Source organism: Hyaena hyaena, unplaced genomic scaffold, assembly GCF_003009895.1.
Source record: "Hyaena hyaena isolate Hyena2069 unplaced genomic scaffold, ASM300989v1 scaffold_870, whole genome shotgun sequence".
Classification (NCBI taxonomy): domain Eukaryota; kingdom Metazoa; phylum Chordata; class Mammalia; order Carnivora; family Hyaenidae; genus Hyaena; species Hyaena hyaena.
Genome location: NW_024081505.1, coordinates 390,710 through 405,823, shown reverse-complemented (window position 1 = coordinate 405,823; position 15,114 = coordinate 390,710). Strand labels below are relative to the sequence as shown.

The 15,114-nt window shown below is 39.6% G+C and overlaps 1 long non-coding RNA gene across 1 annotated transcript in view; it reads right to left on the bottom strand.

The window, feature by feature from the left end:
- The window catches only part of LOC120222402, a 30,854-nt gene extending 23,789 nt beyond the window's left edge, over positions 1 to 7,065 (bottom strand). Inside the window, exon 1 of the long non-coding RNA XR_005526031.1 lies at positions 6,929 to 7,065. This is a non-coding gene — a long non-coding RNA (uncharacterized LOC120222402). The remainder of the gene's footprint in view (positions 1 to 6,928) is intronic.
- Between the last annotated feature and the right edge of the window lie 8,049 nt (positions 7,066 to 15,114).

Genomic DNA, 15,114 nt, shown 5'->3' with positions numbered 1-15,114 from the left:
CTTACTTGGGAATTTGGGGCCTCTTAAGTCTAGGTATTGGTGTCGTCCATCAGTTCTGAAAAATTCTCAGTGATTATCTCTTCAAATATAGCATTTGCTACCTTCTCTCTTCTTGGATTGCATTAAACATATGTTTGTATTTATCACTGTATCTTTTAGACTCTTACCTCTCTTTCTTCCTTTCTTTCTTTCTCTTTCTGTCTTTCTTTTTTTCTTTCTTTCTGTCTTCCTTCCTTCCTTCCCTCCCTCCTTCCTTCCTCCCCCCTCCCTCTTATTTGCCCCCACACTGTATTCCAGATAATTTGTTCTGTTGGATCTATCAGCTCATTAATTCCCTCTTTGAGAACGTCTAAGATGTATTGTCTTTTTGTTTTTGCTGGCTTTTTCTTATGGCTATTTGTTTTTTTTATTACTTAAAAGAATAGTTTGAGGCCCACAATAAAGAGATGGTGCTCAAGGGAGAATTTGAATTTCCTTGATGTCAGGTTCTTGGGGCTAGTATGAAACTATCTTAAATCATCTGTAACACTAGAGGTTTCCTCAAAGCTGAGGTTCTAAACTTCAGAACCATCCTTGTCTTGAGCATTTGCACTTTTGAGGTCGCAGTTTAATGTGAGAATGTGTTTTATCCTCTGCACACATCCTACCAAGTTATCAAAATAAAGGTCCTCATTTTGATGCCTCAGCAAATGCCCTCATTTAAAAGTGATATCCAAGGGTGCCTTGGTGGCTCAGTCAGTTAAGCATCTGACTTTGGCTCAGGTCATGATCTCACAGCTTCTAAGTTTGAGCCCTGCATTGGGCTCTGTGCTGACAGCTCAGAGCCTGGAGCCTGCTTTGGACTCTGTGCCTCCCTCTCCCTCTGCCCCTCCGCTGCTTGTGCTCTGTCTCTCAAAAATAAATAATGTTTAAAAAAATAGTTCCTAGAAAAAGATTTGATCAAATTACCTAGCCCACCATTCCTAAAAATAGGAAACCTCCCCACTTGGCTGGCATTTCTACCATTTCTAATGGCCCATCCTAGACATAATAGACCAATTTTCCCTACACTTTTCAAAGCATCCTTTTCTGAAGGTTCAGAGATTCAGCTTCTTCTTCGGTTCAGTGATTCTCAGTGCTACCACTTTTTCTCTCCAGAGCTGGATCAAGGCCAGGCTAACCAGGCAACTGAGAGTGGTAAGAGTCCATCTGGGATATTAAACCATCACTGAATATATTGGAAATATAATGTCAAGTAAGTGAAGTTTCCTTATACACCTCCTTACCTTGTTGGTGAAAAGTTAAATAGATCCTCTGCCTCCAAAGCACACTATGCCCTGCAGTAAAATATTTTAAAACACATCTCTTCCGCACCTATATTTTTCTCTTATTTTCTCCAACCCAGAGCCAGATTGCTAATGGCTGCTGAAGCTCTCTGGTACAGAGAATGAAAATTATAAAAATGAATCATGCATGGCATAGTGCCATTTATTGAGATTTATTTTTAAAATTGTAAAGTTCTTAATAAGCCTAGAAGGAGATACATGCTTCAGAAAATAATAAAACTATAGGGGAGAATGAGAACTACAAAAAAGTGAACATTTTATGGAATAGTCTTAGGACAACTTTAATCAGTGAAAGTAAATTGTTCATAAGTTGTCTGTGACACTTCTAAATAAATGTTGAACAAGTATTTAAAGACTTTAGGTTGGACAGAGGGCTCTAAATTATTAGTCCTTGATTTCCTCTTCTCCTGGCTTAGCTGCTCCCTAAAAGACACTCACAAACCTACTTTAATATAGTTTTTCAAAATTTTGCTGTTAATCAGTCTAGGCAAGGGAATAAATAAAAATAAAGGAATAAATACAATGTAGCAATAAAAATCAGAAATTTTCCAACCCTCTTATAGCATTAGTCCCGCATTGCCACTCCTTACCACTTGCTGAAGTAAAAACCAAGTCCCATCAGACATCAGTTCTCCACCTTTATTCCTGACCATTGAAGTCCATACAACTACTGATTATCTCCTTTACCTTAGGGAAGACTGGCAGCTCTTTGTGCCCCTTTCCCCAGGCATCAAGATGCATCTACGAAAGATGGCTTCTGGGTAGGATAATATGTATTTCCTTGTATCTATGTGATCAGCACAAGCCGCACTGTCAGGACCCCATCAGATAAAAGTTAGAAAAACCCAATTCAACCTGGCTTAAGCAAAGGGGAAAGTCGGATCATGGTGTTGGAAGGAGATTTTCTGGCTCACATAACTGAAAAAAATTAAGAGTAAAGCTCCCTGTAGGCATGGTCTAGTAGAGGGACTCAGGCATCATCAAGATTCAGTATCTCTCCATCTCTCCTTTCTATTTTTCTCTAAATGTAGCTTCATTCCAGATTCCAATAGGAGGTTCCAGGATCTCCAAGCATTCATCAGATTCGGTGCCAGAAGTCCCAGTGAACAAATCCCTCTACTTTTCCAACAGTCCCAACAAAATGTCCAGAATTGAGTCTCGCTGACCTGGTTTGCCTTGTGTGCCCTTGTGATCCAATCACTGCAACCAAGGTGAAAGGTGCTGATTGGCCAGCGCTCAGTCACATGTCTGCCTCTAGAGAGGAAACCACTACACTGGAGCCTAATGGAGTGATAAGGATCCAGGGTTGTTCCTCAAAAGAAGAAGATCCAAAACTTAGGTGACAACTGTCCCAGTTTGCCTAAAACTCAAAGAGTTTCCCAGGACCTATAACTTTCAGTGATATAACCTGGATGGTCCCAAGCAAACCAGGATGTCTGGTCACCCTAGTGCTAGTATCAAACGATTCGAAAAGCTAACCCTGAGCCACAGTGCTCTGTGGCCTATATATCTGAAGCAGTATAAAATTCTTGAAATTTATGGCTTCTCCCTCTTTAAGGTATCACAGAAGCCCTTCCTGCCCTGTCGTCTGTGGTTGACCACACAGTCAGTCGTCATTGTTTTACATTGTGGGTAGGTACCTAAACTACAGACTCAGGCTCATGCTGCTCACTCAGCTGGATCCAAATGGGCCTGATTCACTCCAACCAGAGTTTCAAGTGCCCTTCCAGTTAGTAAGCTCTGCTTTAAGTGTCACTCACTAGGTTTCTCGATCACTGTACTTCCCCCAGGCCCATGTCCACATTCTTCTCTTGCTTCATTTCACTACTCTTTACTCTTTCCCTCTTTGATCCTAAAGACTTAGGGCCACCCTTTCTTTAAGCCCATGTCTATTCCTCAGCCTTATAGTAATGCTCTGTTCTCATCACTCCTACTTGCCAGTCTCTCCCAATTCTCCAGTTATAAGTCTTACTTATAACTGCTTTAGCCAATATTTACCAAACAGGGAAGGCACACAGGCCAGGGACAGACCAAACAACCCACTAAGGTAGAGAAAGACAATTTCAGACCTTTTATTTACAATCACTTTTGTATTATCTTCCTTTCATTTCCATGTTAGCCTATTTTTACAATGCAATACATAAATATAGTAGCACATATAGATCATTTATGATTATATATATCTGGCAACCAGGATATATTCGTTTCCATTCGTACCTTATTCGTTTCCATATTACCAGTGCTTAGGGTACTGCTGACTTAACAATTGCTTTCCAGACAAAAGTATCCATGAATGAATCAAGTCAATCACATGAAATCAATCAATCAATCAATGATGTTTCTTAGTCTTAGAATGCAAAGCATTCTAAATGAGTCCCTTGTAAGATCAGAGTCACTGTCATTAGGGATCTTTCATTGTTTCCTTTTGTCTTCCGTGTCTGAGGTGAATGATTTTTCACAAAACACACCACCCCCACTTCCACCCACCTCAGCCCCTGTCCCCTCAACCTGATCATCCTGAGTCCTCAAGGTCTCCTATCTTTGTCCATCTACATCTCCTCCCACAGTCAGCACCTGCCCTCAGGATCACCAAAACTCCCACCTTCACCTTCAGCACAAGAGCCATGTTTCTGGCCCCTATTCCTGGCATTGCCCCCCTGCAACAACCTTAGTGGCAAGCATCTCACTGGCTATAGGACAACTCCTAGCCCTCCAGCTGTGGGCTTCTGTACCTGTACTGGCCCATGCTAATGGTTTTCCCATCCGAAAATAAATGAGGGAAAAGATGAGGATAATGGGGAACATAAATACAAATATATATGCCCTAGCTATCCATGACAATGCCTTATTCTCAGATGGTGGTTTTCAATATTTTTATATTAAAATATTCTTTTTCTTGTAAGTGAGAGTGGTTTTTATAATTAGTTATTGCCTTACTGGGAAAAAATCAAAATCCAGTAGTCCTTTTTGGGTCCTGGAATCTTTTATATGAAAATTTGTTCATTCATACAATTCCAAAGTCTGGAGATAACCAAACCATCAGCAAACAGAAAATGTTGTGTTTGATTTGTTTTAAAGGTCGAGAGGAGAGAAGTTGATTCATGGGATAAAATAAAAGTAGCTCAGAAGAGGTTACAAAATAAGCTGTGCCATTCGATCATCATGTATTAGCACATCTCTTTCCTAACAGCAGAGTTTAGAGCTTGGGAGGTGGTGTGGAGCATTAGGAGCCCAGGACACTAAGCATCAGTGAAGCATGGACAGTCTCAGAGAAAGACAGACAGGTGAGGGCAGGGCACTGAGGATCATCTGTGATGTCATCAACCTAGTACCAAGGCCTGATTCTGTCTTAGAACTTTTTCCCTAAAGGAGCCTCCCATATTTCATACTCCTTGATTTTGACATGTGCTGGCAACAGGAAAGACATGGACATTGTGGATACTGTCCATATTCCTGCTGCGTCTTGCTTTATCACCAAAGGACACAAGGTTTGGGTTTCCCAACTGACACTCTGTTTGGCAGACAAATAGAGACCTAATTCTTGTCAAGCCTGAGAGAATGCATAATGTTCAAATTCTTTTCCAAATATGCTAGGTGTATTTTTATTAAAAATCCATATACTTTTAGTCACGCAAACTGGGAGTCAAAAACATGGCCAGACCTAGAGAGGCAAAGAACGCTGGGTAGGGGGCGCCTGGGTGGCTTAGTCGGTTAAGCGTCCGACTTTCGCTTAGGTCATGATCTCGCGGTTGGTGGGTTCGAGCCCCGCGTCGGGCTCTGTGCTGACTGCCAGCTCAGAGCCTGGAGCCTGTTTCAGAGTCTGTATCTCCCTCTCTCTCTGACCCTCCCCTGCTCACGCTGTCTCTCTCTGTCTCTCTCCTAGAAATAAATAAAATATTTAAAAAATAATAAAAAAAAAAAAAAGAACGCTGGGTAGTATTGGATACTCATGCTTATAGGCTTTGAAATTAAATCTCAAGACTGAAATGGCATGGAGCACTTTGGCCATTTGTACCTCTGTCCACAGTGAGAAGAGTATTATCTTGTTACTCCCATAAGCCAAACCAAATGGAAATGAGTCACTAAGTAGCCAATTCCTGTCCCTGAAACACTCACATTAGGCTGAAACTCAGGGTTCAGCGGTCATTGTTCTGAGTCATATCTGATTCAGCATCACAAGCTCATGACAAGAACACGCCAAGTTTCTCTTACAGAAGTTGGAATGGACATTTCACCTGGAAAGAGTAGGTTGGCTCTCAGTTCTGGAAACTTTTATTTGTTTTCTCAGCACATTCAGCACTAAGGATCTTTGGACACAGTGGTATGCAGCCTGTTGTTTTCAAAATATTCTTACATAGCAAATAAAAAATATCCCTGGGGTGCCTGAGTGGCTCAGTCAGTTAAGTGTCCAACTCTTGATTTCAGCTCAGGTCATGATCTCTCAGTTCATGGAATCAAGTCCCGCTGACAGCATGGGGGCTGCTTGGGATTCCCTTTCTTTCTGCCCCTTCCCTCCCCTGTGAGTTCTCTCTTTCTCTCTCAAAATAAATAAATAAATAAATAAATAAATAAATAAATAAGCATTTAAAAAAACATATCCCTTATTTCTCTGGGAAACAGAGGCCCAGTTTTAGTGTAAATCAATGTTAGGGTTAAGAAATGAAATTCTTCACATGTTCATTCATACTGAGATAGCTTTGCCTCTGATTCCCAGAATTTGGTTTAAAAAAAAAAAAATCCTAGAAGGGGCCAAGATGGTAGAATAGCATGGAAGGTTTTTTTGTGTGTCTCTTGTCCTTGAAATGCAGACAGATCAACACTAAACCATCTTGCACACAAAGAAAACTAAATTGAGGATTAACACAACAATCTGCACAACCTGAACCACAGAACTTAGCAGGTACATGGCGCAGAGAGGTGAGTTGGGGGAGAGAGATGCTGCAGAGGGCAGGGAGCTATTTCTGCTTATGGAGAGAGGATGGATAATGGGGGAGAGTACAGGAAAGGCACACCCCACCAAAAGCAGCTGGAGAGAAAGTGTAAAAGTGGAAACTGCCTCAGGGATGAACAAAAAAGGGAGAAAGGAGAAAGGAGAGGGTTTAAATTCCACTAAGAGTCTATTAACAGGGAGAATGCAAAGTCTGAAATGCCCACAACCCCATACCTGGCAATGCTCTGGTGGGAAGGGTGAATCCCCAAGAGCAGAGAGCGAGGTCCAAGGGGTCTGCAGGCCACACGGGGAAAGGACATTTGGTAGAGGGGGTGCAGTAAAGGTCCCAGCAGACCCCGGAGAACAGCCACATTTGCTGGTGCTGGAACAAGGACGCTAAGGGGGAAGCCTGGTGCCAGATGTGTGCTGTGATTTTCCATAATCCCTGAAACGCTGCTGCTACACAATCGGGAGAACTTCTTCTGAGGCGGGCTGGCACCCAGATCGGTGGCAGCAGTCTCACAAAGGTTGCTGTGGGTGGGCCGGCACCCGACCACTGCTCAGCGAGACCCTCCCGCAGAGGATCTGAGCAGGTCAAAGACGCAGTCCCTCAGACGTGAGGGGTTGGGAAACACAGCCGCATCTGAGATAAAACTCAGGAGGGAGGTGTTACCTGGTAGCTTGACTGCTTGGTTAAACTTGACGGACAGTGTAGAAGTGAGGAGTGAGCGGAAGCCAGAGACAAAGAAGTGCTTGACTGCGGGTCACAGAGAGCACAGACCTCTGATACTAGAGACTGAGTAGTTGGATGACACCATTTTCGCCCCTCCCGCGCATGCGCACACACACCTACAAAGCGCCACAGCAATCCACCCCTGTAAGCTAAGCAGCGCCATCTAGTGGAGAACGGAGCCATTACACTAAACCCTGCCCAACAGGGCCAGCAGCGCTCTTGACAAACCCAAGTCTCTCTGCCTGCTTAGTTTAGGGACTATCAGGTGCTTCATAGCTTGACTTCTATGGGAAACCAGATGTAATTTCAATCGTACTTCATTCTGTTCACCGGTCCTTTTAGTCAAATTTTTTTCTTTTTTTCTCTTTTCTCATTCTTGAATACAGAAAGAAAAAATTATTTTCATTTTCCATTTTTATTAAAAAGATTTTTCTTTAATTTTTTCTACTATATTTTTTACTTTTTGTAAATTTTTAAAATTCTATTTTACTTTCATCATTTCATTTTATTCTATTTTATTGTATTCAATTTTTTCAAATTTTCAAACATTTGCTTTTTTCCTTTTTTTCCTTTTTCCCTTTTTCCTTTTTTCTCTTCTTATCTTTCCCTTTTTTCTCTAATCTATTAAGCTTCTCTCAACAACCAGACCAAAACACACTCAGGACCTAACATCCTTTATTTTATTTCTTTGTGTGATTTTTTAATTTCTTTGATTTTAATTTTTTCACTTTATTAATTCCTTTTCTTCCTTCAAAATGATGAAATGAAGGAATTCACCCCAAAAGAAAGAAGAGGGAGAAATGACAGCCAGAGAATTAGTCAAAACAGATATAAGCAAGATGTCTGAACGAGAATTTAGAATCATGATAATAAGAATACTAGCTGGGGTTGAAAATAGACTAGAATCCCTTCCTGCAGAGATAAAAGAAGTAAAACTAGTCAGGATGAAATAAAACAGTGCTATAACTGAGCTGCAATTTCGAATGGATGCCATGGCAGCAAAAATGGAAAAGGCAGAGTGGCAAATCAGTGATATAGAGGACAAACTTATGGAGAATAATGAAGCAGAAAAAAAGAGGGAGACTAAGGCAAAAGAACATGAAATAAAAATTAGAGAACGCAGTGGCTCATTAAAAAGGAATAATACCAGAATCATAGGGGTCCCAGAAGATGAAGAGAGAGAAAAAAAGGTAGAAAATAGATGTGAGCAAATCATAGTGGAAAACTTTCCTAACCTGGGGAAACACACAAACATCAAAATCCAAGAAGCACAGAGGACTCCCATTAGATTCAACAAAAACCAACCATCAACAAGGCATATCATAGTCAAATTCACAAAATACTCAGGCAAGGAAAGAATCATGAAAGCACCAAGGGAAAACAGATCAGGTTCACAGCAGACCTATCCACAGAAGCTTGGCAGACCAGAAAGGAGTGGCAGGATATATTCAATGTGCTGAATTGGAAAAATATGTAGTCAAGAATTCTTTATCCAGCAAGGCTCTCATTCAAAATAGAAGGAGAGATAAAATGTTTCCCAGACAAACAAAATTAAAGGAGTTCATGACCACTAAACCAGCCCTACAAGAAATTTTAAGGGGGACTCTCTGAGGGAAGAAAAGAAAAAAAAAAAAAAAGACCAAAAGCAACAAAGACTAGAAAGGACAAGAGAACACCAGAAACTCCAACTCTACTGGCAACATAATGGCAATAAATTCATATCTTTAAGTACTTACTCTAAAGGTCAATGGTCTAAATGCTCCAATCAGAAGACACAGGGTAACAGGATGGATAAGAAAACAAGATCCATCTATATGCTGTTTACAAGAGACACATTTTAGACCTAAAGACACCTTCATATTGAAAATAAGGGAACGGAGAACCATCTATCATGCTAATGGTCATCTAAAGAAAGCCATGGTAGCCATACTTAAAACAGACAATCTAGATTTTAAAATAAAGACTGTAACAAGAGATGAAGAAGGGCATTATATCATAATTAAGGGGTCTATCCACCAAGAAGACCTAAGAATTATAAACATTTATGCTCCAAATGTGAAGGCATTCAAGTATAGAAATCAATTAATCACAAACATAGAGAAACTCACTGATAATAATAATACCATAATAGTAGGGGACTTCAACACTCCACTTACAGCAATGGACAGATCATCTAAACAAAAATCAGTAAGGAAACAATGGCTTTGAATGACACACTGGACTGGATGGACTTAATAGATATATTCAGAACATTTCATCCTAAAGCAGCAGAATACACATTCTCGAGTGCACATGGAACATTCTCCAGAATAGATCACATACACAGACACAAATCAGCTCTCAACAAGTACACAAGGATTGAGGCCATACTGTGCATATTTTCAGGCCACAAAGCTATGAAACTCGAAATCAACCACAAGAAAAAAATTTGGAAAGATAAATACTTGGAGACTAAAGACTAACCTACTAAAGAATGAGTGGGCTAACCAAGAAATTAAAGAGAAAATTAAAAAGTACATGGAAGCCAATGAAAATGATAACACCACAGCCCAAAACCTCTGGGACGCAGCAAAGGCGGTCATAAAAGGGAAGTATACAGCAATCTAGGCCTTCCAAAAGAAGGAAGAAAGTTCTCAGAAACACAACCTAACCTCACACCTCAAGGAGCTGGAAAAAGAACAGCAAATTAAACCCCAAAACAGCAGAGGACAGGAAGTAATAAAGATTAGAGCAGAAATCAATGCCATCAAAACCAAAACAAACAAACAAACAAGTAGGACAGATCAATGAAATGAGGAGCTGGGTCTTTGAAAGAATTAACAAAATTGATAAATCCCTAGCCAGTTTGATCAAAAAGAAAAAGGAAAGGTCCCAAATAAATAAAATCAAGAGTGAAAGAGGAGAGATCACAACCAACACTGCAGAAATACAAACAATAAGAGAATATTATGAACAATTATACACCAATAAAATGGGCAATCTAGAAGAAATGGATAAATTCCTAAAAACATATAAACTACCAAAACTGAAACAGGAGAAACAGAAAGTTTGAACAGACCCATAACCAGTAAAGAAATCGAACTAGTAATCAAAAATCTCCCAAAAAACAAGAGTCCAGGGCTGGATAGCTTTCCAGGGCAATTCTATCAAACATTGAAAGAAGAGTTAACACCTATTCTCTTGAAGCTGTTCCAAAAAATAAAAATGGAGGAAAAACTACCAAACTCTTTCTATGAAGCCAGCATTACTTTGATTCCAAAACCAGACAAAGACCCCACTAAAGTGGAGAACTATAGACAATTTCCCTGATGAACATGGGTGCAAAAATCCTCAACAAGTTACTAGCCAATGAGATCCAACAATATATTAAAAGAATTATTCACCATGACCAACTGAGATTTATACCTGGAATGCAGGTCTGGTTCAATATCCACAAACAAACAATGTGATTCATTATATCAATACAAGAAAGGACAAGAACCACATGATCCTCTCAATAGATGCAGAGAAAGCATTTGACAAAATACCACATCCTTTCTTGATTAAAAAAATAACCTCAGGAAAGTAGAGACAGAAGGATCATACCTCAAGATCATAAAAGCCATATATGAAAGCCCACTGCTAATATCACCCTCAATGGGGAAAACTGAAAGCTTTCCCTCTAAGGTGAGGAATATGAGAGGTCCACTCTCACCACTGTTATTCAACATAGTATTGGAAGTCTTAGCCTTAGCAATCAGACAGTACAAATGAATAAAAGGAATCTAAATCAGCCAGGAGGAAGTCAAACTTTTGCTCTTCACAGATGACATAATACTCTATATGGAAAACCCAAAAGTTTCCACCAATAAACTGCTAGAACTTATCCATGATTCAGCAAAGTTGCAGGATATAAAATCAATGCACAGAAATCAGTTGCATTCCTATACACCAATAATGAAGCAACAGAAAGAGAAATCAAGGAATCGATCCCATTTACAATTGCACCAAAACCCATAAAATACCTAGGAATAAACATAACCAAAGAGGGGATAAATCTATACACTGAAAACTATAGAAAGCTTATGAAAGAAATTCAAGAAGACACACCAAAGAAACAGAAAAATATTCCATGTTCCCAGATTGGAAGAACAAACATTGTTAAATGTCGATACTACCCAAAGCAATCTACATGTTCAATGCAATACCTATCAAAATAACACCAGTATTCTTCACAGAGCTAGAACAAACAATCCTAAAGTTTGTATGGAACCAGAAAAAACCCTGAATAGCTAAAGCTATCTTGAAAAAGAAAACCAAACCTGGGGGTATCACACTCCCAGACTTCAAGATTTATTACAAAGCAGTAATAATCATCAAGACAGTATGGCACTGGCACAAAAACAGACACTCAGATCAATGAGACAGAATAGAGAACCCAGAAATGGACCCCGTAATTAGTTGTATGGCCAACTAATCTTTGACAAAGCAGGAAAGAATATCCAATGGAATAAAGACAGTCTCTTCAGCAAGTGGTGCTGAGAAAACTGGACAGTGACATTGCAGAAAAATGAACCTGGACCATTTTCTTACACCATACACAAAAATAAGCTCAAATGGATGAAAGACCTAAATGTAAGACAGGAAGTCATCAAAATCCCAGAGGAGAAAGCAGGCAAATCCTCTCTGACCTTGGCCGCAGCAACTTCCTACCGAACACATCTCCAGAGGCAAGAGTAAGAAAAGCAAAAATGAACTATTGGGACCTCATCAAAATAAAAGTCTTCTGCACAGTGATGAAAACAATCAGAAAGACTAAAAGGCAACTGATGGAATGGGAGAAGATATTTGCAAATGACATACCAGATAAAGGGTTAGTATCAAAATTCTATATAGAATTTACCAACTCAACACCCAAAAAGCAAATAATCCAATGAAGAAATGGGCAGAGACATGAATAGACAGTTCTCCAAAGAAAACATCCAGATGGCCAACAGACACTTGAAAAGATGCTCAACATCTTTCATCATCAGGGAAATATAAATCAAAACCACAATGAGATACCACCTCACACCTAACAGGATGGCTAACATTAACAACTTAGGTAACAACAGGATATTGGCGATGATGCAGAGAAAGAGGATCTCTTTTGCACTGCTGCTGGGAGTGCAAACTGGTGCAGCCACTCTGGAAAACAGTATGGAGTTTCCTCAAAAAATTAAAAATAGAACTACCCTACAACCCAGCAATTGCTCTATTAGGTATTTATCCAAAGGATGCAGGTGTGCTGTTTCGAAGGGGCACATGCATCCCAATGCATCCCAATATCTATAGCAGCATTATCAACAATAGCCAAAGTATGGAAAGAGCCCAAATGTCCATTGATGGATGAATGGACAAAGAAGACATGGTATATATACAATGGAGTATTACTCAGAAATCTAAAAGAATGAAATCTTGCCATTTGCAACTTCGTGGATGGAACTAGAGGGCATTATGCTAAGCAAAATTAGTCAGAGGAAGACAAATGTCATATGACTTCACTCATATGAGGGCTTTAAGATATAAAACAGATGAACATAAGGGAAGGGAAGCAAAAATAATATAAAAACAGGAAGGAAGACAAAACCTAAAAGACTCTTTATAGAGAACAAACAGAGGGTTGCTGGAGGGGTTGTAAGAGGGAGAATTGTCTAAATGGGTAAGGGACATTAAGGAATCTACTCCTGAAATCATTGTTGCACTATATGCTTACTAACTTGGATGTAAATTAAACAATAAATTATAAAATAAAAATAAAAAATATTTTGAACTAAAAACAAAGTCCTACAAGTTTCCAAGAATTTTTGACCACTGACCATCTGGCGAGAAGGTTAGATATAAGGAATGTTCTCTTGGCTGTAAGATTAAGGTGTACATCTAGCAGCCAGAAAGGCAGAGCTATAGGAACAAGATTCACTGTCACTGAAGAGCATTTTGGATCAAAATTCTCTCTTCCCAGTTGAGGCTTCGCAATTGCCCAATTACAGAGAGTTCAGTTCTCCTGTGATAGAACACATCACCAAGATACGATCCCTGCTTTTCCTGCTAGTCACGTAACTGAGATTTCTCTGGGGTGGTTTGCCTTTCCCTGGAAATCTAAATGAGATTGTTTTGAGCCCCCATTCCACTTTGGGAAAGTCTACTTCCCACTCCAAGATTTCACATAATCTTACATTCTTAGGCCCACTACAGATGTCAACTCCCTGCCCATACTGAAGCCTTGTTCTCTGCTCTGCCCTTCCAGAGCTGTTCTTCCCTCTCTGCTCAAGTATCAACCCAAATATGGAACTCAGCCTTCACACGTTATTTTTTAGAGCAGTTTTAGGTGCACAGCAATATTGAACAGAAAGCAGAGTTCTGCACACTCCCTGCCACCCCACCCACACATGCCTAGCCCCCCCAACTATCGATGTCCAGCACCAGAGTGCTACATCAGTGAACCTACACTGACACATCATTATCACCCAAAGACCATCATTTACATTAGCATACATTCTTGGTGTTATACATTTCTGGATTTTCATGAGTATATAGTGACATGTGTCCACCCATTGTAGAATCGTACAGGATAGCTTCACTGCCTTAAAATCTTCTGTGCTCCTTCGATTAATCCTCTCAGAGCCCTGAGCTCCTCACAATCACTGGGGTTTTTGCTGCCTCCAGTCTTGCCTTTGTTGGAATCATACAGTATGTAGCCTTCTTTCACTTCATGATATACATTTAAGGTTGCTCCATGTCTTTTCATGGGTTTATAGATCATTTCTTTGAGCACCAGATAATATTCCACTGTCTAGATATACCAGTTTATTTATCCACCCACCTACTGAAAAACATCTTGGTTACTATCAAGTTTGGACAGTTATAAATAGGGTTTTATAAAACATGTGGTGCAGGTTTTTGTGTGGACGTGTTTTCAACTCATTTGGGTAAATACCAAGGAGCACAATTGCTGGATTGTATGCTAAGAGTATGTATTGTAAGAAATTGCCAAACTGTTTTCCAAAGTGGCTGGACTGTTCGCATTTCCACCAGCAATGGATGAGAGGTCCTGTTGCTCCACATCCTCGCCAGAACCTGGTGTTAGTGTTTTGGATTTTAGTCATTCTAGTAGGTATGTAGTAGTACTTGTTGTTTTAATTTGTAATTCCCTAATGACATAAGATGTTGAGCATCTTTTCATATGCTTGTCATCTGTGTATTTTCTTTGATGAGGTACTTTCCAAATATTTTGCTTATTTTTTAATCAGGCTGTTCATTTTATTGTTGAATTTTAAGAGGTTTTAGAATATTTTGGACAAGAGTCCTTTATCCAAGTGTTTTTTGGATACAAAATATTTCGTCAAAAATATTTTCCCTTTGCAAATATTTTCGCTCTCCCTGTGGCTTGTCTTCTCCTTGTTTGGGGGTCGATAGTTATTTTTATTCTCCATTTTTCAAAATATAATTCTGTCATCTTCTGGTTTCTATTGCTGCAACTGATATAGTGACCGTAATTCATTCCTTTCAGGTTTTTAAAAGGCTTTTCTCTTTCTCTTTTGTACTACGCAATACTAAAATGTAGCCAGATGTTGATTTGTTTTATTTACCTTCTGTGGAACTATTGGAAATCCTTAACATGGGATTAATGCTTTTTATCAATTCAAGAATATTCTTAGGCAATAGCTTATCAAATATAGTCTTTCTCTCATTCTCTTTATTCTCTTGCCTCTGGAACTCCTATTAGGTATATGTTGGAGGTTCTCATTCTATCCTTCATGTTTCTTACTGTTGTTCATGTTTTCTATCTCTTTATTTCTGTCTGCATTTTGCATAATTTTCTCAGTTCTGTGTTTTAGTTCTATTTAATGTATTGAATTAAAGCAGCAGTGATACTTCGGGAAGGCCTCACAGATGAAGCCCTTTCATCTCCAAGTATTTTTGAGGCACGACCAACCTGCAGGCCCTTCCAGGCAGCGCCCTCTGCTTCTGCACCTGCTTTACCCTCTATAGAGGGGAACCTGGCTAATCAGGAAAAGAAACTCCCTCTGAAGGTAAACAGTGAGTAGAGTGTACATATGGTGGAAAACAAATGGTTCTTGGTACCATGTTGTGGAAATTATCTCAGT